At 35.4% G+C, this 24637-nt stretch overlaps 1 long non-coding RNA gene across 1 annotated transcript; it reads left to right on the top strand.

Annotated features, from left to right (window-relative positions):
* Window positions 1-16397: 16397 nt before the first annotated feature.
* On the top strand, window positions 16398-16811 carry LOC140183915 (uncharacterized). Its single transcript, XR_011880500.1, has 2 exons — window positions 16398-16548; window positions 16634-16811. It is a non-coding gene; the product is annotated as an uncharacterized lncRNA (long non-coding RNA).
* The last annotated feature ends 7826 nt before the right edge of the window (window positions 16812-24637 follow it).

Raw genomic sequence — 24637 nt, 5'->3', positions numbered from 1 at the left:
GCACTTGAGGCAAACATTACTAGTCGTCAAATGATTATTCTTGATGTGCCAACTAAGTGGAATTCTACCTATATGATGTTGGAAGTGGTTGAAAAGTTTGAAAGGGAATTCGCTCGGCTTGCGAGAGAAGATGCTCATTTTGAGAGATATGTTGACGATGAGGGGGCCTCCTACTGATGAAGATTGGAGTAGAGCTCGTATTTTCATGCGGTTTTTGCAAATTTTCTATCATGCAACTCTTTCATTCTCTAGTTCTTTGAATGTCACCTCAAATACTTTTTTTCATGTATTGTGTAAGATATTATGCACTTTGAATAAATGGATTGTAAGTGATGATTTGGTGTTGCGTGAGATGGCATCAGCTATGAAAGCTAAGTTTGATAAGTATTGGGATGATTCTGATCACCGTTACTCTTCTTTCTCTTTCACTTCAAATGACAAAGCCAATAAACCATCTTTAAATTATCTAGTGCTTGTTGTTGTGTTCCTTGATCCCCGTTATAAGTTGGAATATATTCAATTCACTTTGTCTGAGATGTATGGTGAAGGTGAAAAGTCTTCAAGGATCTTCAAAAAATTGAAGGATATTATTGCTAAATTGTTTGAGCAATATACCATATGGAATCCTCGCCCCCCTGAAGATACTCAAGATACTAGTTTTTCTTCCGATACTACACCAAATCCTAGTTTAGACACGAGTGACATTGATAGCATTATGATTGAAGACCCTATGAGCAAGTGGAAACAAACACAAAGGATAAAGTTAAGTGAGCTCAAGAAGAATGAGATGAATAGGTATTTGGAAGATGAAGTGGCGGAAGATTTTAGTGGATTTGACATACTGAGGTGGTGGAGAGGAAAGACTCTGAGGTATCGAGTTCTGTCTTGCATGGCTAGAGATATATTAGCCATTCCTGTTTCTACTGTGGCGTCCGAGTCAGTTTTTAGCACCGGAGGTCGTGTCCTTGACCCTTATCGTAGTGCTTTGAGTCCCACCACTGTAGAGGCATTAATTTGTACTCAAAATTGGTTAAAACCTGCTAAGATTTTGGTTGAGCTTGATGAAGGAGATGTTGCGGTTGATTCAGGTATATAATGAATTGGTTCATTTATTTTTCGCTCTTCTTTATTCTTTATTTTATCCCATTGGCTTTGACATATTTGGTTGTTTAATTGAAAAGAATTTTCTGGAGTTACTAGTGCTGGAGATCCTAAAGTTCAAAGTCAATTACATCCTTCTGAACCATCTTAGGTATTATAAGTTTATAACTAAGTACTTGTATTAGTGTATAATAACTTAGACTATTTTTTGTTCAATTTATTCTAACATGTTTTACTAATTTTTTAATATGTATTATTTTAATAGGAATACACTATTCATGTTTGCTGCTGATGGCTGCTGCCTGCTGATTTAAGAAGGGATGGCTCAAGTTTAATTTTAAGTAGCAAGAAACTTCATTCTCAATGTTCTTTCAACAATCTTAGATTTTAGTGTCTTATAATCTTGGATCAAGTTATTTTGTTTCTGCTGATAGTTGATAAGCATTTACAGATTCAAATTGTTTAGATTTTAGTGGAGTACTATGTTGCTGTTTTATTTTAAATAATCTTGGATCAAGTTGTTTTGTTTCTGCTGATAGTTGATAAGCATTTGCAGATTCAGATTGTTTAGATTTTAGTGAGGTACTATGTTGCTGTTTTATTTTAAATAATCTTGGATCAAGTTGTTTTGTTTCTGCTGATAGTTGATAAGCATTTGGAGATTCAGATTGTTTAGATTTTAGTGGAGTACTATGTTGCTGTTTTATTTTAAATAATCTTGGATCAAGTTGTTTTGTTTCTGCTGATAGTTGATAAGCATTTGCAGATTCAGATTATTTAGATTTTAGTGGGGTACTATGTTGCTGTTTTATTTTAAATAATCTTGGATCAAGTTGTTTTGTTTCTACTGATAGTTGATAAGCATTTGCAGATTCAGATTGTTTAGATTTTAGTAGAATACTATGTTGCTATTTTATTTTAAATAATATTGGATCAAGTTGTTTTGTTTCTACTGATAGTTGATAAGCATTTGCAGATTCAGATTGTTTAGATTTTAGTTGGGTACTATGTTGCTGTTTTATTTTAAATGAGGCTTTTAGTATTTTAGTGCTTGTTGTTTACTTGTTTTCACTTATTGGAAGTGTTTGTTGGAATCTTTGTTATTATATTTACTTGTCTCTTAGTTTGTATGTTTTAGTAATTTAGTTAGTAGTGTTAAACATGTTATTTATATATTGTATTATTTTACTTTTGTTATTTAGGAAAAAATTGATTAAATTTATTTTAGGAACAAATAGGTTTAAAAGTGTGAAAGAAACATCTTTTATTGAACTTTTTACTTAAAAAGATAATTAAAAAATGAGTTTAATCTTGCGGATATATCCGCAATCCGATCCGATCCGATCCGCAAATGTGTGGATCGGATCGGATCGGATCCGACACTGAAAAATGCGGATATTGTATTCGATCCGATTCGATGAGAATTGTGCGGATCGGATCGAATTTTTTGCCATATCCGATCCAATCCGATCCGTGGATACCCCTACACGTGACTGTTACAATAGTCAGCTATATAGGATTAACTTAATAAAAATAGTTTGATATAGATAGTTAGATGCTAATAGAAAATAGTTAATGTTAACTAGCATAAGTTAGTTAAAATATGTGCATATATGATTATAATAAGATTTTACTAATTAATTTTATTATTTCACTCGTTTTTTTTAAATTGTTAATTCTTTTTTTCTTTTTGTTCTCTCTCTTCTCATCTTCAATCTTTCATTGTGTTCTGAGCTTCAAAGTTTTTTTTATAATAAGGTGAATTTTTTTCTTCATTTGCACAACTCATATAATAAAGATTAATGAAAATGCATCGTTTCTAGTTTTTGTGCTTATGAAAAACGATGACTCCAATCAACGAGTGGGAAAAAAAAGATCTTAGTTTGTTCATTTTTTTAGTGACTCCATAGCGGATTCAATTTTGAGGAATGATGATTCTTCAAGATCCGATATTCATACTCATGTTCGATTACCCAATCTACTCATTCAATGAGAATCACAACTTAGTCATGACAATGTAAGCGCTCTTTCAGATTATTCAAGTATGTTCTTTCTTCACTTTGGAGAAAGTCCATTGATTCTAATACTTTCTCTGAAATTAGACGCTAAAAACTATAATGAGTGGTCACGAGCAATGATGATTATGTTGAAGTCCAAGAATAAACTTGGCTTTGTGATGGTACATTACCGAAATCTAGTGTGAATGATCTAAAATTTTCAGCTTGAGACAAGTGCAATTCCTACATGGTGGCATGGATTCTTCAATCTTTGAGCAATGAAATTTCGAGAAGTATTATTTATGAAGTAGTAGATATTTGAAAAGATTTAAGGCATCGTTACTATCAAGGTATATCTTTTAAGATTATGGAATTGGAAGAAGATTTGTACTCATTGAAGAAGGAAGATTCAAGCATAATAAATTACTTCACAAGTCTGAATGTTATTTGGTAAAAGTACCATTACTCCATGTGATTCTTATCATTTTTCAAGACAAACGAAATTACGTTTTCTTGTATATGGTATAAAAGTAGATTGTTATTTTGATTTCATACATATAGATATATGGAGACATATTACTATTCTTTCTAGTTATGGTTATAAGTACTTCTTTATCCTAGGGGATGAGACAAACTAAGTAAATTCAGATGGTTATTTTTTTATGAACTCAATTCACAGCTAGCAACATTGTTACAAATTTTTATTAATCTCATTCAAACACAATTAAATAAGACAATTAAATGCATACGTGATAATGAACCCGAATTTAGACTAAAAATATTTTTTGGTTCAAAAGGTATACAACATCGGACAAGCTATGTTGAGACTTCACAATAATTTTGCTATGGAGAAGAAACATTGAACTATCCTCAACATAGTTAGAGCTCTCATATTTCAATCTAACTTTTTAAATTTTTTGGCACTTTGTTGTTAGTCATCTTGTACATCTTATTAATTGGTTCCCTAGCAGAAAATTGTATGAAAAGTCTCCATTTCAAATTCTATTTGATGAACTGCATGTCTTATTTAAAAAATTCAAAAGTGTATGGTTGTCTTGCTTATTTTACTACTTTAACTGCTAATAGAAGAAAACTAGATAATAAAACTAGAAAGTGTATTTTCTTAGGATTTAAATCAGAAACCAAAGAATACATTATTTTTTACATGAAAGTCTTTCTTTCAAAAAAATATGCAATTTTACAAAATTTATTTTGGATGCAAACTAAAAGATGCCACTTTTGATTCTCAAAATGCAATACACACAAGCATACAATCTTATGGCATCACAAATTATAATATGTTCACACTTAATTTTTATTCACAACATATTATTCATAACCAAACACCTACACATAGTACAACTTCTTACACAAACATAAGACAATGCACCATTCATAACATTACAAGATGCACATGACACTCAAACATTATTAGAGTACTCAGAGAGCATGCAAATTCATAAAATACATAAAACACACATATAGCACTAAGAAGAACTACCTGGGAGACAATGCCTCCTTATTTGTAGAACTACCACTGCATGATAGTGGCTGCGTCCACCAAAGTTCAAGTACCAACCACACAAAGGCATCCACTCTTTGAGGTAATAGACTATAGTGCTCTTTTACAAAATCACAAATCTTTTGTATTGTATATATCTTCTAATCCTGAACCCAAAGCATATCAAGAGACTGTAATGCACGAATGTTGGAGGAAAGTCCTTCAAAAGGAGTATTGGCACTTGAAAGTATTGCACTTGGAGTTTTATTGATTTACTAGCTAACAAGAGGCCAATCGGGTGCAAGCGAGTATTCAAGATGAAATATAATCCTGGTGGCCAAGTTAGTGAAACTCGTAGCTTTTACCTTGACTCGCTAAGCTAGTTCAGAATCGTAATTCATTGAATCGTAAGACAGAACATAAACGTGACTCGTAAGATATAAAAATAGAAAATTTGATATCAAAAATTAATTTCACACATAATAAAATAAATCTCAAATAAACCAAATTACTCATAGGATTATAACTAATATATATCATAAGTCAAAAGTCACAACCCATAACATAAATTTACAACTCAACTCACAATTCAAAACATAAATTCACATCTCACAAGTTTATACGACACTAAAATAATTTCAAGTAGCAAATAAACCAACCAAACTACTAGAATGAACAACTAATTAACTAAAGTCTAAATAAGTCATTTAATAGTCATTATATTCTTCATCAATCATAAAATCTTCATGAGTTTCACAAGCTTTCGCATTACCATCTTCATTACCATGAGTAGGCAGAGGAGGTCCTTGGAGAAGTTTTTCAAACTCATCATCATCAAGATAAGGAATTACCAAAGGATCCTTAGAGGCACCAATAACTTTATTACCACTTGCTCCATCATTCAAATTCAGGATATGAAATTAGATCATCTGAATCTTCTTCTTCTCCATCTTCATCAGCAACAATCCAGTTTTCATCAAAATCCAACTCATAAAGACTATAGTCATAACTAAGACTTTTTTTTAGTTTATTTTTTCTTTGTCAATCTTGAGTTCGTCATCACAAACACAATATTATTTACGGTTTTAGTCTTCAACCGGTTTTTTATTTTTATCTGAATCTTTCAAAAGTATATAAAAAATATTAGTCAAATAATAAGATAGAAATTGAAGAATTATCAACCAAATTTATAGAAGTAAATGCAAATTATATTTAATTACTAACCATCTCAGAAGCGCTCCAATTGCGTTCACATCTGGATGAGCTACATGTCAAATTTAAGACACGAATTGTAAATTATTGGAGCTCTGGATGTTGATCTCCATAAAAATTCCACCATTGAGCTGGAGTTTTAGTAGAAATTGCATTTTGAGCTACTTTACTACCAAAAAACTCTTTTCGATTATTAAAATCTTCAAGTTGAACATCCATCTTAGTGATTAGATCTGGATTTTCTGTTATTCTTTCCATACAAGCATAAAACTTCTCCTTAAGCTCAGAAGCAACTTTAAAATAAGAGCTATAATGAATTTGAGAATTCAAATAATAGCCCACAACATGCAAAGGCGTATGAAGTTTTTTGTCTCATCTTGTGTCAATAATATCCCTAATAGACATATAACTGAAACATAAAAAAATTAATAAATTAGTTAAAAAATAGAGTATTATTCATGTATTAATAAAATTAAAAAAAAGTTAGGCAATTTACCTTGTCTTAACTCCTTGAAATGCATATCATGTTTTTTTCTTTGCACTTTTCATTTCTTTATAAATAAACTTCATTGCTGGCTTTTCTTTTGAATCTACCATATGAAGCACACGAAGAAGAAGGTAGGAAGCCCTCAAGCAAATCACCACCTCTTTCCAGAACATCTTATCCAATACCACACTTGCAATTATCTTTCCATCTTTTGTCTTTGTAAACTTACTAGAAGTCTATTGATAAGAAAAAAAAGAACATTCTTATTAAGGAATCTTTGTTGTCATTGAGGCATCCTAAAGTAAGGTAAGAAGTTGCAAAATGGGTCATACCTAACCTCACTAAATGTTTTCCCTTAGTGTGGATATGTAGTAGTGCAATGAGAACAGTCCTAGTATATATGTAAGTAGTAATCTTTCTACCTTTATAAATTGTGTCCTTGTAAAATGTTATTTTTTTTCTTCTAACATTAAATCAATGCAACGTGCTGCGCAAGGCATCCAAAACAACTTTTTTCTCTTTTTTATTAGCATTTTTGTGCAGTTTTCTATTTAGCCGTATTGTTAGTGATAACTTGGATGACATTTTCTTCACCAATCTCTTCAATCACATCATCTATCATTTTAAAAATTTTGTTAGCTGTCTTAATAATATAAAGCCATTAATAAATTTAAAAATAGCCCTTTTTAGGACTATTAACCAAAAAATTTAAGATGATCCATCTTTTCTTATCTATCCAACCATCAATCATTATTGTACAACCAACTTGCTTCTAATATATTCTATGTTCCTCTAGTAATTGTTGAACAAGCTCCACGTATTTCTTCAAAAGAGACACCCTTAATTCATGGTAGGATGGCGGCTTCAATCCGTGTCTATATCTTATAGCTTTCTCAAACATTCTAGTGTATTTCTCGCTCCTTGATACATTGAAAGGGATACCATTTTTGTAAAAAAAAAAAAGCACTAATCTCTAAATATACTCTCTCTCAAATTCTTCTTAAATATATTGTTGATTGTTGTTTAAGTATTAATGTGTATTTTCTTGAATATGTTGCCCTCTAATTCTTTTCTCTTTCTTTTTTCTCTGATAGTATCATCTTTCTTAGTAGCTCTACCTGGACTTGCCCCATGTAATATCCGGTCTAATAGAAATTAATTAAATAATAAGTTAAATAGGAGCGAATATGGTTGAAAGATTTGGCAATTAGAATTTGATGATTTAAATATGATATTTAGATTCAGTGAATTTTTTCAAGTCGGAAAACATAGTTTTTTGCGTAAAAGCGCGCAGTGGAATTTTGACCGGCAGTACCGGCTGAGATCTGTCTGGTACTGCAGTTGAAAAAATTGATTATGAGTAAATAAGATTAAGAAATGAGGAATTATAATTATGGGAGGTAGAAATATTTAAAGTGCGATTTAGAGCGCAATCTAAAAGGGTTTTGGCCCAAAAATTGGGCCATCAGACAAAATAAGTGAACTGGGCCTAAGTGAGTCTAAGACCCAATATATATAAACATTAGTTATGAGCATTTCAGCTCATTTTACCCTAAAAATAAGAAGAGGGGCGCTAAATTGAGAAGAGAGAAGAGAAGAGAAGAAACATAACTCTCTTTGATCTTCAAACTACCATAACTTGAGCTACGGAGCTCCGATTGACGAGCCGTTTGCGGCCACGTGACGCTCTTCTCATCCTCTACAATTCTATCTAAGTTTTTTAGTGAGTATTCCATTCATCTCTGCTCAATTTTTGAATTCCCCATTGTTACACGTTTTTGGGTAGTTAGTGTTGAAATCTTGTGATTTTGGGTATTTAGGGATACTCCAACATGAATTCTAAGCGGGTTCTATCCCTACTTCATATGGGCTGAGGTAAGAAGTGCTCAAACCCTTGTGATTTATCATTTTTATGAGCCCTAGATTAACGTATGTATGTGAAATTGGTTATGTTAGTGTATTTGGTGATTTTGATGCACAATTGGGGGGTTGGTGTTGCTTGTGGAGCTTTGGTGAGGCTTGGAGCTAAGAGCTGATGGAGACTTCCATAGAAGAGGCTCAATTGGTTTGACTACAAGAGGTACGGTTTAAGTTTCATTTAAGTACCGTGTGGTGTGATGAGAATTTCTAGGCTAGATGCCCCTAGGATTAAGTTTGGATTGTGTAAATGATTGGTACTAATATGCATAGTTGGTATGTAATGTGAATTAATGATTGGGTTGAGAATTGTGTGGCCTTGTATGCTTGGTGTATTGAGAATTTGATGTATTGGGTAATGAGTATTGATTTGTGGTTTATGCATTTAAATTGTGAAATTAGACTGGAGGCCATGAATGTTGGGCCGGAGGCCAGAAAGAGGTAAGGAAGGTAAGTTGATGTGTGCATTGTATGATGACACAAGTGATTGGATGAATCTCAGATAATAAATATATGAATGATTGGGTTGGTTATTGAATAATAAGGTTTGAGGAGTTGAAGTGTGGAATTTGGTAATTTTGGGTGAAATTATATAGATGAGGTATGTTTGGTTTTGGTTGAGATATATTATGTGGTCATATATGTGATTATGATTATTGATGCCTTGATGGTATGACGATGCATGAGAGATATGTATGTTGTGATATATGCTTGAGGAATGATTAAGGTTGATTTGTGGGTGAAACCATGTGATAGTGAGTATGATATTAATTATGTATAATGATGATTGATTGGAAATAGTATTGTTGGAAATTGAGAGGAGGAAGGATGTATGACACGTTAATGTGTTTATAATTTAGCCATTTGTTTGAAATGGGTAAAAATAGTTATATGGAAGTTTTGTGAATTGTGGTAAGGTGTTAATACATGAGTTGAGGAGGCTTGATGTTGCTTTTGGTATATTCTGATTGATTTCAAAAAGGGATGAAATTGGCATGTCTTGGTTGATTTTGAAAAGGGTTGAAAATGACTTGTTTTGAAAATGGCACTTTGTGGTTTTGTATAAAAATATGGTTTTTGGGCATACTTTGATGGGACATAACTTGGACTCTATATCCCCATTTTAAGTCAAATTCATTTAGAAATGAAATTGGATCCGGGATGTTCATGCCGTTTGAAGAACGGGCGAAAAATATTTTGAAATGAAGACGTTATGTCTGTTGGAAGATTGGGGGTTCTATATGTGGATTCTGCAGTTTTTAACTTAGAAAAATTTTAAGCAGAATACCCACCCACGCGTAGGCGTGCTTGACACGTACGTGTCGTTTTTCAAAAAGGCACCATCCATGCATGCGCGTGGTGTGCGCATGCGCGTCGATGCGCTGCACCCAAAGCCGAGCCATTTTTCCCGAGAGTTGCGCCAATTTTGTGCGTGGGGCACAAACGCACCCACGCGTACGCGTGGCTGACGCAGGCGCGTCCCTTTGCTGTTTTTCCACCTACGCATACGCGTCGATGAACATTGTGGCAATCCACGCGTGCGCGTGGAGGACGCATACGCGTGGCCCTGTTTTCATTCCAAAGTTGATTTTTGAGTTTTAAAAGCCAAATCTCATACTTCTAAGCCTCCGATCTCACCCCTTATGTATTAAATCATTATGATATGCCTAGCAATGAGAAAGGAGTTAGGGCACGTGGTAACTTGCGAATGAAGTACGGGAAAAAGTTATGATCAATAATGATCAAATATGATTATATGAGATATGGAGGATGACGGTGGAAGTACTGTGTATGCCATGAGCCGAAGGGTTATATTTATTGATAAATGACTGGTTCTTGATTGAACCATGAGCCAGATGGCTGAGTTATTGCCGGGTTACGGCGAAGCCATTATTGATTATGGCTGAGTATAAATGCATATATGATTAATGAATGAATGTGTAACATGGATAATAATGGAAAATGTTGAAATGTGATGTGACCTCGGGTAGTAGGCAGTGGCGTTATCCACTTGCTACGGGTATAAGACGGGAAATATTGTTTATGATAAATGAGTTTAATTATGGAGTTTTGAATAAATGTGTATTTGTGATACCTGGGTAGTAGTAAGGGTGGTGGTTCATCCTGCCTGCTCCAGGTTAATGTTTGAGATTTGATAACAATGATGATTGCTTTTAAACTGAACGAATATTTGTTTTGAGATCCTGGGCAGTAGCAAGGGTTGTGGTTTGCCCCACTTGCTCTAAGTCAGAAATTGTGACACCTGGGTAGTAGCAGTAGTAGTGGTGAATCCATTCGCTCCAGGTTGAGCTTTTAAACACCCGCTTGGGTAGTAGCCGCAGTAGTAGTTATTTCACTGGCTCTGGGTTGAGCAGGTAGTAGCAAGGGGGTTGTAGCTCAAACCTACTTGCTCCGCAAGGGGTGTTTCTGTCCAATGGTTAGCTACCAGGACATGTCGGGTTGGCTATATAACTGACAGATGATATCATCAGCCATAGGGCAGGCATACATCATTTGCATATGTTTGAATTGTTTGGGTTTGCCTATTTATTTTGGATTTCTACATCATATATGCTATGTTACCTGATTATGTGCTACTTGTTCTACTTGTACCTTATTTGTGTATTACTTGCCTGTATTGCTTGTGTTTGTACAACTGAGAGGCCCCTCATACTGGTGTCGGTGGATATTGAGGGTTGTTCTTGATAAGATGAATTGATGATGCGATTGCATGATGATGATGATTATTGAATGAGATAATTTGAGCTCTCTGGGTAGATGCAATGATGTGGTTTCACTAGCTCCAGGTGAAGGTATGATGTATTGATATAGAATTGCTGAGGTAGAACAACTGGTGATAGTTTTGCTTATGATTCTGAGTCTGATTCGTGGAAGAGTCAGCGAGTTAGGAAACATGTGAAACATGAATTAGATTTAGCACTCCCTTATGACAGTTGCCTATTCATGGATTAGCGAGAACCTAGGATGGATAATTGGTGAAGAAGTTTAGGATGCTTAGTGAGTTTTTTTTGCAGTGCATTGTATTTATTTGGCACTTTTACCGTACTGGGAACCCATGGGCCTGGGGTTCTCATTCCGTCTATATCTCTTGTTTTTCAGATACAGGTCCAGGTGCTCAGAAGTGAGTTATGGTTCGTCTGAGAGACGGCGAAGATCTTTTTTTTTTCTACTTTGTGTTTTGCTTAGAATCTCTCCACCTTTGTTTTGAAAAGATTATATTATGTATTGAACTCTTTTGAACTTGCCTATAGAGGCTCTCATGTTTCCTTTGGGAGAGATTAGGATATACTGTTGTCAACTACTTTCATACTTACCCTAGCCGGCCTAAACTTCGCAGGTCGCGACTAGTGGCTATTTACTTATGTTATATATATCTATCTGTTATCTATCTCTTAATCTCCTTTATGCCTTGTTCGTATATTGTTTTTGGCTTCACGATTTATCTTTTTGTTGTCGAAACGTGAGTGATACGTCTTCGCAATTTTATTTATACTCTTTTCAGGCTTCTCGATTAATACTCTTTCCGAAATTACCTATATTTATATATTAAAAATCCACCTGAGAGTCGTACCACCGTAGTATCATTGACTTATGACTCGAGCATAAGGATTTGAATATTAGGGTGTTACATTATGATATCAGAGCAGTTCGTCCTCGTGAGCCTGAGGGATGGAACTGCTTATGCTTTAATACATACTCTGAGTCTGTGCATGTACTAGTTAGGGTATCTAACCAATACATCTAACATGAAGTCCAGGAGTGTACCTTTGGTACTTTGAAGCACTATACTTCTGATATTGAGACTGATCAACTTGATATTGATTGTTTGGTGTGTATAGGAACCAGATGTGGCGCCTCGTGGACCCGGTCGGGGAAGTGAGAGAGATCGTACTAGTACACAGAAACTGGAAATCAACCCGAATAACCTGGTAAACCTTATGGCGGCGTTGGAGAATATGGCTGCTGCTATGCAGGCCACTACGGAAACTCTTGGGCAACAGATAAACAATAATGACAATGGTGGAAGGGAAGCTCATAGGGGTGGCAGGAGTACCCGACCCGCCCCAACCCCGTCGGGGCGGGTTTAAACCCGACCCGGAGCAGGGCGGGTTTTGACCGGGACGAGTGGAAGAACGGGGCGGGGCGAGGTCGGGGTCAGGCTAAACCCGCCCCTACCCGCCCCGGAGTACATATATATATATATATATACCATTTAAGTTTTTAGGGTTTCTATCTTACAGCCACCAGCCTAACCTAACACTGTACTCATTTCATTTTTCCATTTACGCGTTTCACCCTCCCCAAAGAACCCTAGCGGAGAAGACTGAAGACTGAAGAGGGAAGGAAATTAACTTCCTCTTCTCCGTAGTGAACCTCAGATCTAGTGACCTTCACTGCGCCATCGAGCCTTCCGCCGAGCTTGTCGCCGTCGCTGCGCTGCCGTCCTGCCGAGCCCGTCACCGAGTCGCTGCCACTGCGCTGTCGTCCTGTTGGTGCCGTGTCGTCGCCCTGCTGAACCCTCGAATTTACTCATCATTGGCTCCTTGCTGCACTACCGAAGCTACTGAGTGAACCCCTCTTTCTCACCGTCTTCCTCCAAGTGGTAAGTTTCCCTGTTTGTTGTCTCTGCGCTGCCCTCCTAGAGATTGCCTTCACAGTATTTGTAACTTTAATTAATTTTAATTTCATAGTTTTAGTTAGAGTTTAACTAGTTAGAGACTTAGAGTTTTTTACTGTATTCTCTTGTGATTGAGGTATTGCTTGCCAAATTAATGTTAGAGTTTGCCTTCACAATATTTTCATACAATTGCTTGTTAATTTTAATTTGAGCCTTTTTGATGTGCCCATTGCCCAGTGATGAATTTAAATATTGTATATCAATTTGTATGAAACTCTAGCATAATAGTCACATAAACCACAAAAGATAACACCACTGTAATGCCATATTCAGATTATGGACTTTAGGCAGTGACGAAAAAATAGAAGAGAGAATTAAGACTATCAGTAGTATAAAAATATATAGGTGTGGGTCAAATTGAGTATGTTGTGCTATGATACAAAAACAAAATACAAAGCACTATTCCCTATTTATAATAATATTACAAAATCAAATCTTATTTAGATGAAGAAACAAATCTGAAGTATAAGGAAATATAAACATGAATCCTAAGAGATAAACTGATAATGTAATATTTTAAGATATGATATGAGACATTATGTGATACTATAAGATACAGTATAGACATTTCTATTTTTATGCTTATTGTAACCAAAGAACTTCATATATTTCTAATTTAAATATCTAAAAAGTTTGATCTATTTAATTTGTGGTTGGTTAATGATTAACCATAGCTTTATAAAACTTCATGCATCTAATTCCCACCTTGTACTACTATTTCAAAGTTTGTATACAAATAGATGCAGTTTATTCACTTTTGTGATCTTGAAAACTCTTCTTTAGTAGTTGTGTATCTCAATGAATATCTGAATATTGTACTTGTAATTGAACCACTTTTTGTCATAATTTTTAGGACTGCAATGACTTTTAATTTACGAGGAGTTTCTGCTCTGAAATTTTAATTTATTTATTATTCTATTTAAATCCTACTAAATTTCAATTAATATAATTTTACTGAAGAGATTGGATAAAATTAAAACAAAATTTTCAGATTATGTTGCTTTTTTCATTCTTTAATATTCGTATTGCATATCACTCACTTAATTATAGTGCTAAACTTCCAGTTTTGTTTCTCTGTCCCTCAAGATACATGTTATGGCTCTTCCCTTTCATTCTTTGCATGAAGAATCTTGTATGCTTAATTGAAATGAGCTGATCTTGTATGCTTAATTGTAATGAGCTGATCTTGTTTGCATTTCATGTGGAAATTTTATAAAGCTATATCTTCTTCATTCAACTATTGTGCTGTAAGGAAAAAAAAAACATTTTGCTTTGGTTCTGGTTGTGGTTGCTTGGTGCATAGTTCAATGACTATGTCAAGTGGTTTATGTGGCTTATTATGATTTTTAGTGTACTTCAATTTGTGTTTACTTATCTTAGTGGCTTAAACTTCCAATTCTCTACTCTTTCACTTATGCATTCTGATCTTTATGCATTCATTGGTTGGATTTATGTTAATTTTATACCCTCAGTAATTTTAATTTTATTGATATAGGTATTTTCAATGTAGGTTTGTTAAGATAATTTCATGGCTAGTAATGCTAGAGAAGACACACAAAGCAATAATGTTCCTACCGATATTGAAGTTGAAGTTCAGAGTAATGCTAATCCAACTTCAGAAACTCCACAACCAACGGATAATAATGCCTCAAATCCAGAAGGATCAAATCCTGTTGAAGGTGACAATAAGGCTAATGTTAAGAGTGCTTATTGGGAGTATTTTGATCGTTTCAAAGTTGAAGGTGAATGGAAGGCAAAATGCAAATTTTGCAAGAGTGTGCTTAGTGCAAATCTGAAGAATGGTACTAAGTCATTGAGAAACCATGTGAACCGCTACTGTAAAAGAATAAAAGTGGTGAACTCAAGGCAATCATCAATTATTGAATCACTAGCAAAACAAGCACATGTGCAAAAAGTAAATGAAGATGGCTTTGTGTTTGATCCTTCAAAGACAAGAAAGTGTGTCGCCGAAATGATTATCCTGCATGAGTATCCTTTGAGTTGTGTGGACCACCATGGACTGAGGCGATTAGTTGCATCAATGCAACCAACATTTAAAATGCCTAGTCGCAACACGGTTAGAAAAGACATCTTGAAGATGTTTGGGGATGAGAAGCTGAAGCTAACTCTTCAACTAGATAAAAATGATAGCAGAGTTGCAATAACTAGCGACATGTGGACTTCCAATCAAGAAAAAGGTTACATGGTTGTCACAGCTCACTATATCGGTAGTTCGTGGAAGTTGCAAATGCGCCTATTGAGGTACTTCATAAACTTCATAAACTTCTCTATATTGTGTTGTATTAGTATGTTGACATCTAAAATGCATGCATGTTTGTTTTATTTTTCAGCTTTTGTTATGTTCCTTGTCCCCATACAAGTGAAGTTCTTACTCAAACATTGATGAAAATATTGTTAGAATGGAATGTTGATAGAAAACTGTCTACTGTTACATTAGATAATTGTTCTACTAATGATGCTATGATAGATGAATTGTTGGGGCGGCTAGATTCTTCATTCTTGATGTTGGGGGGTAAATTGTTGCATATGCGTTGTTGTGCTCATATACTGAATTTGATTGTGAAGGATGGTTTGAGTATAGTTAAGGAAAGAATTGAAAAGATTTGTAGTAGTGTATTGTATTGGACTGCAATGCCGAAAAGGAACGAAACTTTTGTGAGTTTGTGTGATAAAACAGCGATTCCATTTACTAAGAAATTGGTTCTTGACTGTCCGACTAGATGGAACTCAACTTATTTGATGTTAGACACTGCATTATTGTATAGAGCTGTCTTTCCTAGGTTAAGACAAAAGGAACCCCAATATAAAACTGTGCCAAGTAATGAGGAGTGGGAACTTACCAAGGAAATATGTGATAGATTGAAGTTGTTTTATGATGTTACTCAACTATTTTCTGGTTCTAAATATCCGACTGCCAATCTTTATTTTACTCTTGTTTGTAAAATAAAAGTCTCAATGGATGAATGGCAACTTTCTAGTAATTCTTTAATTGCTAATATGGCATCTAGTATGAAGAAGAAATTTGAGAAGTATTGGGATGAGATTCATGGCATTATGGGTGTTACTGTTGTTTTAGATCCTAGGTACAAGATGGTTGGGGTTGAATTTCAATTTGGAAAAATGTATCCATATCCAATAGAATGTTCTAAGCAAGTTGACAGAATTCATCAGTTGTGTAATGAGTTGGTTAATGAATACAATCAAAAAATGAGTTCTGATGTGTCACATGTTGGTACAAAAGAAGTTGATGAAAGTGGAAATACAAGCATATTTGGGGGTGATGATTATATGGTGTATCTTAAAAGAAGAAAGATGACAAGGGGTTCATGTGTGAATGTTGAGTTTGATCATTATCTTGAGGAGGACATTCATCCTCCAAATGATCCTAATTTTAATGTTTTGAAATGGTGGAAGAACAATCAAATGAAATTTAAAGTTTTGGAAAAAATAGCCAAGGATATATATGCCATTCCGGTATCCACTGTTGCTTCTGAATCTGCTTTTAGTACAAGTGGTCGTGTGATTTCTCCTCATCGCGGAAAGCTCAAATAAAGCATAATTGAAGCTTTAATGTGTGGCCAAAGTTGGCTGTGGGCAGCTTTAGGGAATAAAGGTGACATATTACTTAATATTCATTTATGTTAATTTTTTACATTATAGCAATTATTTTATTAATTGCTATCTCTTTTGATTTTTAGGTTTAAATCTTGATCTTCAAACCTTTAATGATGATGAAGATGTGGAAAGTGATCAAGAATAAGGATTGAAGACTTTTTAATATTTTAACGATGTAATTTCTTTATGTTTGTATTTTAATTAAGTTATTTGACATTGTATGGACCTTTTTAAATTTCAAGTTATTTGATATTATATGAATCTTATGTTTGTATTTTAATTTAATTATAAATTTTAAGTTTGTATCTTAATTTATAAATAAATGTGTAAAAAATAAAATGTCATTTAATTTTTATAGGGGCGGGTACCCGTGGGGGCGGGTTAGGGTACAGGCGCCTACTACCCGTGGGTAGGGGTGGGGTGGGTAGTAGTGGAATGCAAGGAGGGTGGGGCGGGGTCGGGTAGGGCTAAAACCTGCCCCTACCCGCCCCACTGCCACCCCTAGAAGCTCAAGGCTCGATGACACTGGCAACTTTCTTAAAGGTTAATCCACCTAAGTTCAAGGGAACCACCAATTCGACTGAAGTTGATACCTGGTTTCAGGCTATGGAGCGAGCACTGCAAGTGCAGTTGGTACTCGAGGAGCAGTGTGTTGAATTTGCTACCTATCTATTTACTGGGGAAGCATCGCATTGGTGGCAAGGGGCCCGACACCTCCTGCAGTAGGGGGATGATCCTATCACTTGGGATGCCTTCCAGGTGGAATTCTATAAGAAGTAATTTTTGAATTCCGCCAGGACAGCCAAGGAATTGGAGTTACTGCAGCTGAAGCAAGGTGCTATGTCTGTATCTGAGTATACAGACAAATTTGAGGAGCTATTCAGGTTTTTCCGCATGTGTCAGGGAGCTCTGGGAGACTTCGAGGAATGGAAATGCATTAAGTATGAAGGAGGGCTCCGAAGCGACATCTTAAGTTCAGTGGAACCAATGGAGATCTGAACTTTTTCAGAGTTGGTGAATAAGAGCAGAATTGCTGAAGAGTGTGTGAAAAGGAGTGTTGTAGAGAAAGGAAGTCATAGAGAGCACAACCAAGGATTCGCACCTAGGGGTCGAGAGCTTAAGGAGAGAGGATATGTACAACACTTTCCCCAAGGACAGAATAACTTTGCAACGAGTGAGGAGTCCCAAAGAAACGGTAAGGGAAAACGGGCAGCGGCTGCTTCTGATGTTTTGAGCTATCAGAGATGTGGAAGTCATCACCCAAATAGGCCGTGCCGATTGGGGTTAGGTGTATGTTACAAGTGCGGGTTACCAGGGCATGTATCAAGAAATTTCCAACAAGGAGAGAGTCAGGATGCGGGCCGATTGCGACAGTAAGATTGAGGTAATTGCAATAATCGGGCTTAAAGGACAGTGCATGATTTTATAATACCGCCTGAATGTCGAGCTTAATATTAGACTGAGAAGCAAACCGGATGGTCCGAGTAAGGATTTGCCTTAATACAAATGGATAAATGCCTGTGATGTAAATGATTTTCTATTGAGAATGATGTGTTGTGTTTGTTATGTAGTTAGTTGATTTCTGAATTTTTGGTGAAACGGATTGAACCCGTGACTTTTAGTTCCTTTGATTTAAATAGATAAGGAATGGTCCTAAATGATGGATTTGGAAACGTTGATTTGAAATGCCAGTCATGCTAAGTTGTGGTTGAGTACTTGAGAAAGTAAGTGATAGAGCTAGTACTAGATGAGAGATCAGAATAAAGCAGCAGAAACTTGCAAAAGCAGTAACACAGGATAGCTACGAATAGGAGCTGTAAAAGTTTACTATAATATCTTAAGTTTGAATACTAGAAGGGTTAAGCGGGTTACTGCAAGTAATGATCCCCAAATAGTTGGAATTGATTGCAGCTGCGAGCTTTGATGGTTCTAAAGCGGATGAGGAAATTATCATTGATGCGTAATTGGATTTAGATGATGAGAGAGTGCAAGTTGTCGTGTTTGAGAGATGAGTACTATGATGTTTGATCATAGTGACCTTGGATTTAGATTCAGATTTATAATGATTGGTTTTGAAAGATGAATGTGAAAACCATTAAATTGAAATGCTGATGTGGTACTGAGATTGGTTTGAAGGAACCCGTGACGGGTGGTAAACTCCAGTTTTTAGGAGAGGTGCTGTCAAAATTTCCCAAGAATTTGAAAGAGTGTTGGTTATAGTTTTGAGGAGAACCTTTTATTTGATAACTTTAACAAAAGAGATGTGTTTCAAATGCTTTTATAGATTATTAAAGGAAGCCGGATTCTTATGATTTTGTTAGCTTGTTATTCCAAAATCATTTGATTTCTAGAAATGAAAGGGGTTTTTAATTGATGAGTCAGAGACTTTATAACAGCAAGTCATATAGAAATTCGAGGGATTGAGAATAAGAAAGTAAGTTTAGAGGTTATGCTTGTAGTTGAACTCTGATTAGAGGAATTGGCTTGGCAGAGAGAGAGGATAGTGATGGAGTATGATTAAGGTGTTGTGATGATATTTGATTATAGTGATGTGGGATGATGGCTATGATTAACGATGATGGCAATATTATTGATGACATGATTTGAGATTTAATAGGGTGAGAGTTGATGAGACGATAAAAGTAAGGAACGAGGCTGTTGGTCGGCGTTGAACGAATGACCGAGACCCACGGAGATAGAAAAATCAGAGCGCGGCAATGGAAGCGCGCAGAGTAAAAGGACCTTGGAAATGTTATGCGTTGGATATAAAGGCAGACTACGCTTGCGTACTCGCAGTGATGGATGGAATTTTCAAGGGCAAAAATTTTCGTTAGGGGGGTAGAATGTAATACCCGGTCTAACCAAAATTAATTAAATAAAAATTTAAATAGGAGCGAATATGGTTGAAAGATTTGGCAATTAGAATTTGATAATTTAAATATGATATTAGGATTCAGTGAATTTTTCTGAGTCGAAAAACATAGTTTTGTGCATAAAAGCGCGCAGTGGAATTTTGACCGACAGTACCGGCTGAGATCTGTCTGGTACTGCAACTGAGAAAATTGATTATGAGTAAATAAGATTAAGAAATGAGGAATTATAATTAGGGGAGGTAGAAATATTTAAAGTGCGATTTAGAGCGCTAATCTTAAAGGGTTTAGGCCCAAAAATTAGGCCAACGGACAAAATAAGTGAACCGGGCCTAAGTGGGCCTAAGACCTAACATATATAAACATTAGTTATGAGTATTTCAGCTCATTTTAACCTAAAAATAAGAAGAGGGGCGCTGAATTGAGAAGAGAGAAGAGAAGAGAGGAAACCTAACTCTCTTTGATCTTCAAACCACCATAACTTGAGCTACGGAGCTCCGATTGACGAGCCGTTTGCGGCCACGTGTCGCTCTTCTCATCCTCTACAATTCTATCTAAGTTTTGTGGTGAGTATTTCATTCATCTCTACCCAGTTTTCGAAATTCTCTACTGTTACACGTTTTTAGGTAGTTAGTGTTGAAATCTTGTGATTTTTGGTGTTTAGGGATACTCCAACATGGATTTTAAGCGGGTTCTATCCCTACTTCATATGGTCTGAGGTAAAAAGTGCTAAAACCCTTGTGATTTGTCATTTTTATGAGCCCTAGTTTGATGTATGTATGTGAAATTGGTTATGTTAGTATATTTGGTGATTTTGATGCATAATTGGGGGGTTGGTGTTGCTTGTGGAGCTTTGGTGAGGCTTGGAGCTAAGGGTTGATGGAGACTTTCATAGAAGAGGCTCAATTGGTTTGGCTACAAGAGGTACGGTTTAAGTTTCATTTAAGTACCGTGTGGTGTGATGAGAATTCCTAGGCTAGATGCGCCTAGGATTAAGTTTGGATTATGTAAATGGTTCGTGCCAATATACATAGTTGGTATGTAATGTGAATTAATGATTGGGTTGAGAATTGTGTGGCATTGTATGCTTGGTGTATTTAGAATTTTATGTATTGGGTAATGAGTATTGATTTGTAGTTTATGCATTTAAATTGTGAAATTGGGCCGGAGGCCGTAAATCTTGGGGCGAAGGCCGAAAAGAGGTAAGGAATGTAAGTTGATGTGTGCATTGTATGATGACACAAGTGATTGGATGAATCTCAGATAATGAATATATGAATGATTGGGTTGGTTATTAAATAATAAGGTTTGAGGAGTTGAAGTGTAGAATTTGGTAATTGTGGTTAAAATTATATACATGAGGTATGTTTGGTTTTGGTTGAGATATATTATGTGGTCATATATGTGATTATGATTATTGATGCCTTGATGGTTGACGATTGGATTTTTGACGGTTTAGAATTTCTCAAATAAAATTTCGTCGAAGTATAGTTTCTAAACCAAGCAATAATCCTTTCATACAAAAATTTGTTTGTCACAAGTAACAAACCCCTAATTTTATAAACCGAAGTATTCAAACCTCGGGTCGTTCTCCCTAGGAATTGCAATAAAGTGTCTTGTTATTGGTTTGAGTTGTTTTGGGGTTTTGGATAAGAGACATGGAAGTAAATGGCAATGAAAATAAACTAACAACTATAAAAGGCTCTTAGTAAGGTATGAGAATTAGAAGTCCTATCCTAGTTATCCTTCTCAATTGTGATGAGAATTGTTCATTGCTACCACTTAGTTAACCTCTAACCATGGAGGAAAGTCAAGTGGATGAATTGACTTGAGCCACAAGTCTTAGCCAACTCCCAAGGAAAGACTAGCTTAAGTGCACTCCAAACCAATTAGCAATCTCTCCAATTATCAATCAACAAAGGAATTAGATAACTCAAGTGTCACTAATTACTCTACCTAGGCCAAGAGGAACAAAATCTACACTAAATCTAGAAGAGGCATTTCAACAAACACATAAAAGGCAATAAAAGTAAACAACATAAATTGCAAGAATTAAAGAGAGATCTAACTACAAAGGCAAGAGATCAACAATAGAAAAGCAAAGAAGAACAATTATTATGAATTACCTCTTATTGAATTGAAAGGAAATGGAAGGAACAATAGTAGATCTACAACAAAGCATAAGAACAACATAAAGGAAATTACAATAAAAGAGTAGAAGAAGATGAATGTAGCAACAAAGAATTGAGAAGATAGAAGTAGAAGAAGATGAATTAAAATCTAGATCTAAGAACTAAACCTAATCCTAATCCTAATCCTAGAGAGAAGTGAGAGCTTCTCTCTCTAGAAACTACTTCTAAAACTCAACTATGCTAAACTAAACTAATGGTAACTAGATGTCTCATCCCTCTTCAATCCTTGACTTAAATAGCATCAGAAATGAGTTGGATTGGGCCCACAAGGCTCCTAAAACCGCTGGGGACGATTTCATTAAAGTGGGCCACGGATAGAATCGGCGTGCGCGCGCAAAGTGCGCGTGCGCGCCCCGGAACGCGAAGCAACATATGGCAAAATTTATATCATTTCGAAGCCCCGGATGTTAGCTTTCCAACCCAACTGAAACCGCATCATTTGGACCTCTGTAGCTCAAGTTATGGTCGTTTAAGTGCGAAGAGGTCGGCTTGACAGCTTTCCGGTTCTTTCATTTCTTCATGAGTTCTCCAACTTTTCATGCTTCTTTCTTCATTCCCTTGATTCAATCTTTGCCTCCTAAACCTTAAATCACTTAACAAATATATCAAGGCATCTAATGGAATCAAGGTGAATTAGATTTAGCTATTTTAAGGCCTAAAAAGCATGTTTTCACTCTTAAGCACAATTAAAGGAGAATATACAAAACCATGCTATTTCATTGAATAAATGTGGGTAAAAGGTTATAAAATCCCCTAAAATCAATATAAGATAAACCGTCAAATTGGGGTTTGTCAACCTCCCCACACTTAAACCAAGCATGTCCTCATGCTTAAACCAAGAGAAAGCAAAGGGATCAACATTTATTCAATGAAAACTAACTAAATGCAATCTACCTATATGAAACTATCTACATGAATGCAATTGCTTGGTCAAAATAAATTAATTCCCAAGAAGCATATATAAGCACAAGGGCAAAAGGTATTAACAACCATGCCAAACCACAATTGAATTGAGCTATTAAATATTTTTACAAACTTGCATGAAAGGAGATGATCATTGGTGGAAACATGTAATTGAGCATCAAACCCTCACCGGATGTATTTGCACTCTATTCACTCAAGTGTTTAGGGTTGATTCACTCAATTCTCTCCTAATCATGCTTTCCAAGATTTGTTTTTCTTCTAACAATCGACATATATTTCATGCATGCATACAAGTATCATGAGGTCTTTTCTTTAGGTTGTAATGGGGCTAGGGCAAGGTAGGATGCATATTTGGTTAAGTGAGTTTGAAATTTGAATCTTTGATAAGCTTAAACTTCCCACCTAACCTATGACATCCTATACAATTAAGTTCTAATCTAACTACCCATTTTTCACTTTTTCACATACTCATGTATCCTTTTTCATTTCATAACACTTATGCATTGATTTTATTGAGCTACACTTTGCTTTGGGGCATTTTGTCCCCCTTTTTATTTCTTTCTTTTTCTTCTTTTTCTTTCTTTTTCTATATTTTTTTCTTTTCCATACTATTTTTTTTCTTTTTTTCTTTTGTTTTTCTCATTTTTTTTCTTTCTATATACAAGAGCATCAATGCATAAGGTTTTACATTTGATCAGTACATGAGTATGTACCCAATTCCTAATATTTCCAATAATAATACAAAACTACCCTTTTATTCCCCCAATGTCCCAAGGTTCCCACACTTGAATGATACTCACACACACTAGCCTAAGCTAATCAAAGATCCAAATAAGGACATTTATTGTTTTTCGCTCTAAGGCTTGTAATGTGCTAAATTAAAGAACCAAGTGGGTTAATCGTAGGCTCAAATTGGCTAACAATGGAAGATAAAAGGTAAGGCTATTTGGGTAAGTGAGCTAATGAAATGATGGCCTCAATCATATAAATGCATGAATACACAAAATAATGGACATAAAGAATCAAACAAATCAAAGATTACAATCATAGAAAGAGAATAATGCACACAAGAAGGAAAAATAAGTGGTTATAAGATGTAACCACACCATTAGGCTCAAATCTCACTTGCTTGTGTTCTTAGCTCAAAAACATGATCCACAATATATATAATTCAAGCAAGTTCTATGAAAAGTTTTTACTCAAATCAATTGAGGTGCCCTATATATAGAAATCTTGAAAAATTCCATTATTTTGACTAAGCTTATTGTGTATATATATGCAAAAATAGGAAAATGCAAGTAAGAATCCTAAAATCCTAGAATGAAATGCAAAAGTGTTGGGATTAGAAACTTGTCACCCAAAATCGCCGAACGGTCGGACGACCTCCCCCACTTAAAAGTTTGCACCGTCCTCGGTGCACGCAAAGGAGAGCTAGGTGGACGGGTTGCTACAATTGATGAGCTCCTTCAAAAGGTTGTGCGGATGACTTGTTTGTTGCCCCATTTAAAGCTATTCATATCTCCCTTCTTGGTGGCCAACCAAAAAGGGAAGAAAAAGAAAGAAAGTTAAGCCTATAACAAAGATATCGAAGCAAATAGAACATAGGCGGGGCTAATGCCAAATAAGAGTAAGGTTCTCACTACATGTTAGCTACGCATGTAAGTGAGAAAACAATATAAGCTAATGGCATATTAACTAATACTTGATGCAAGAGTAAAAGCAAAGCGTGAAGAGCATATGGCACATCAAGTTCACATAAGAAGAAGTGGGTCATGAAAGACAATATGAGGTCATATCAATGCACAAAGACATAAGAGTTATACAAGATGAAGCATTGATTTAAAAGTTTCATCACCCAACAATATCAAACAAGTCAAGAGGCACCAAAATAATGCAAGAATTTCTCAACAATTGAGTGTAAGAATCCAACACCATTATTGAAATGACTAAAAAAAAAAAACGAAAACATACTACAAAAACTAAATGAAAATGGGAAGAGTAGAAGTATGCGAATGTGATAAGCAAAAGAAAATGGAAGGGGAGAAAAAAAAACTCTTTTTTTTTACCGACGCGTGCGCGTCATGCGTGCTTACGCGTCGAC

The sequence above is a fragment of the Arachis hypogaea genome, chromosome 1 (genome assembly GCF_003086295.3).
Source record: "Arachis hypogaea cultivar Tifrunner chromosome 1, arahy.Tifrunner.gnm2.J5K5, whole genome shotgun sequence".
Lineage (NCBI taxonomy): Eukaryota > Viridiplantae > Streptophyta > Magnoliopsida > Fabales > Fabaceae > Arachis > Arachis hypogaea.
Note: the sequence above shows the minus strand (reverse complement) of the source record. Positions and strands in the feature narration are given on the sequence as shown.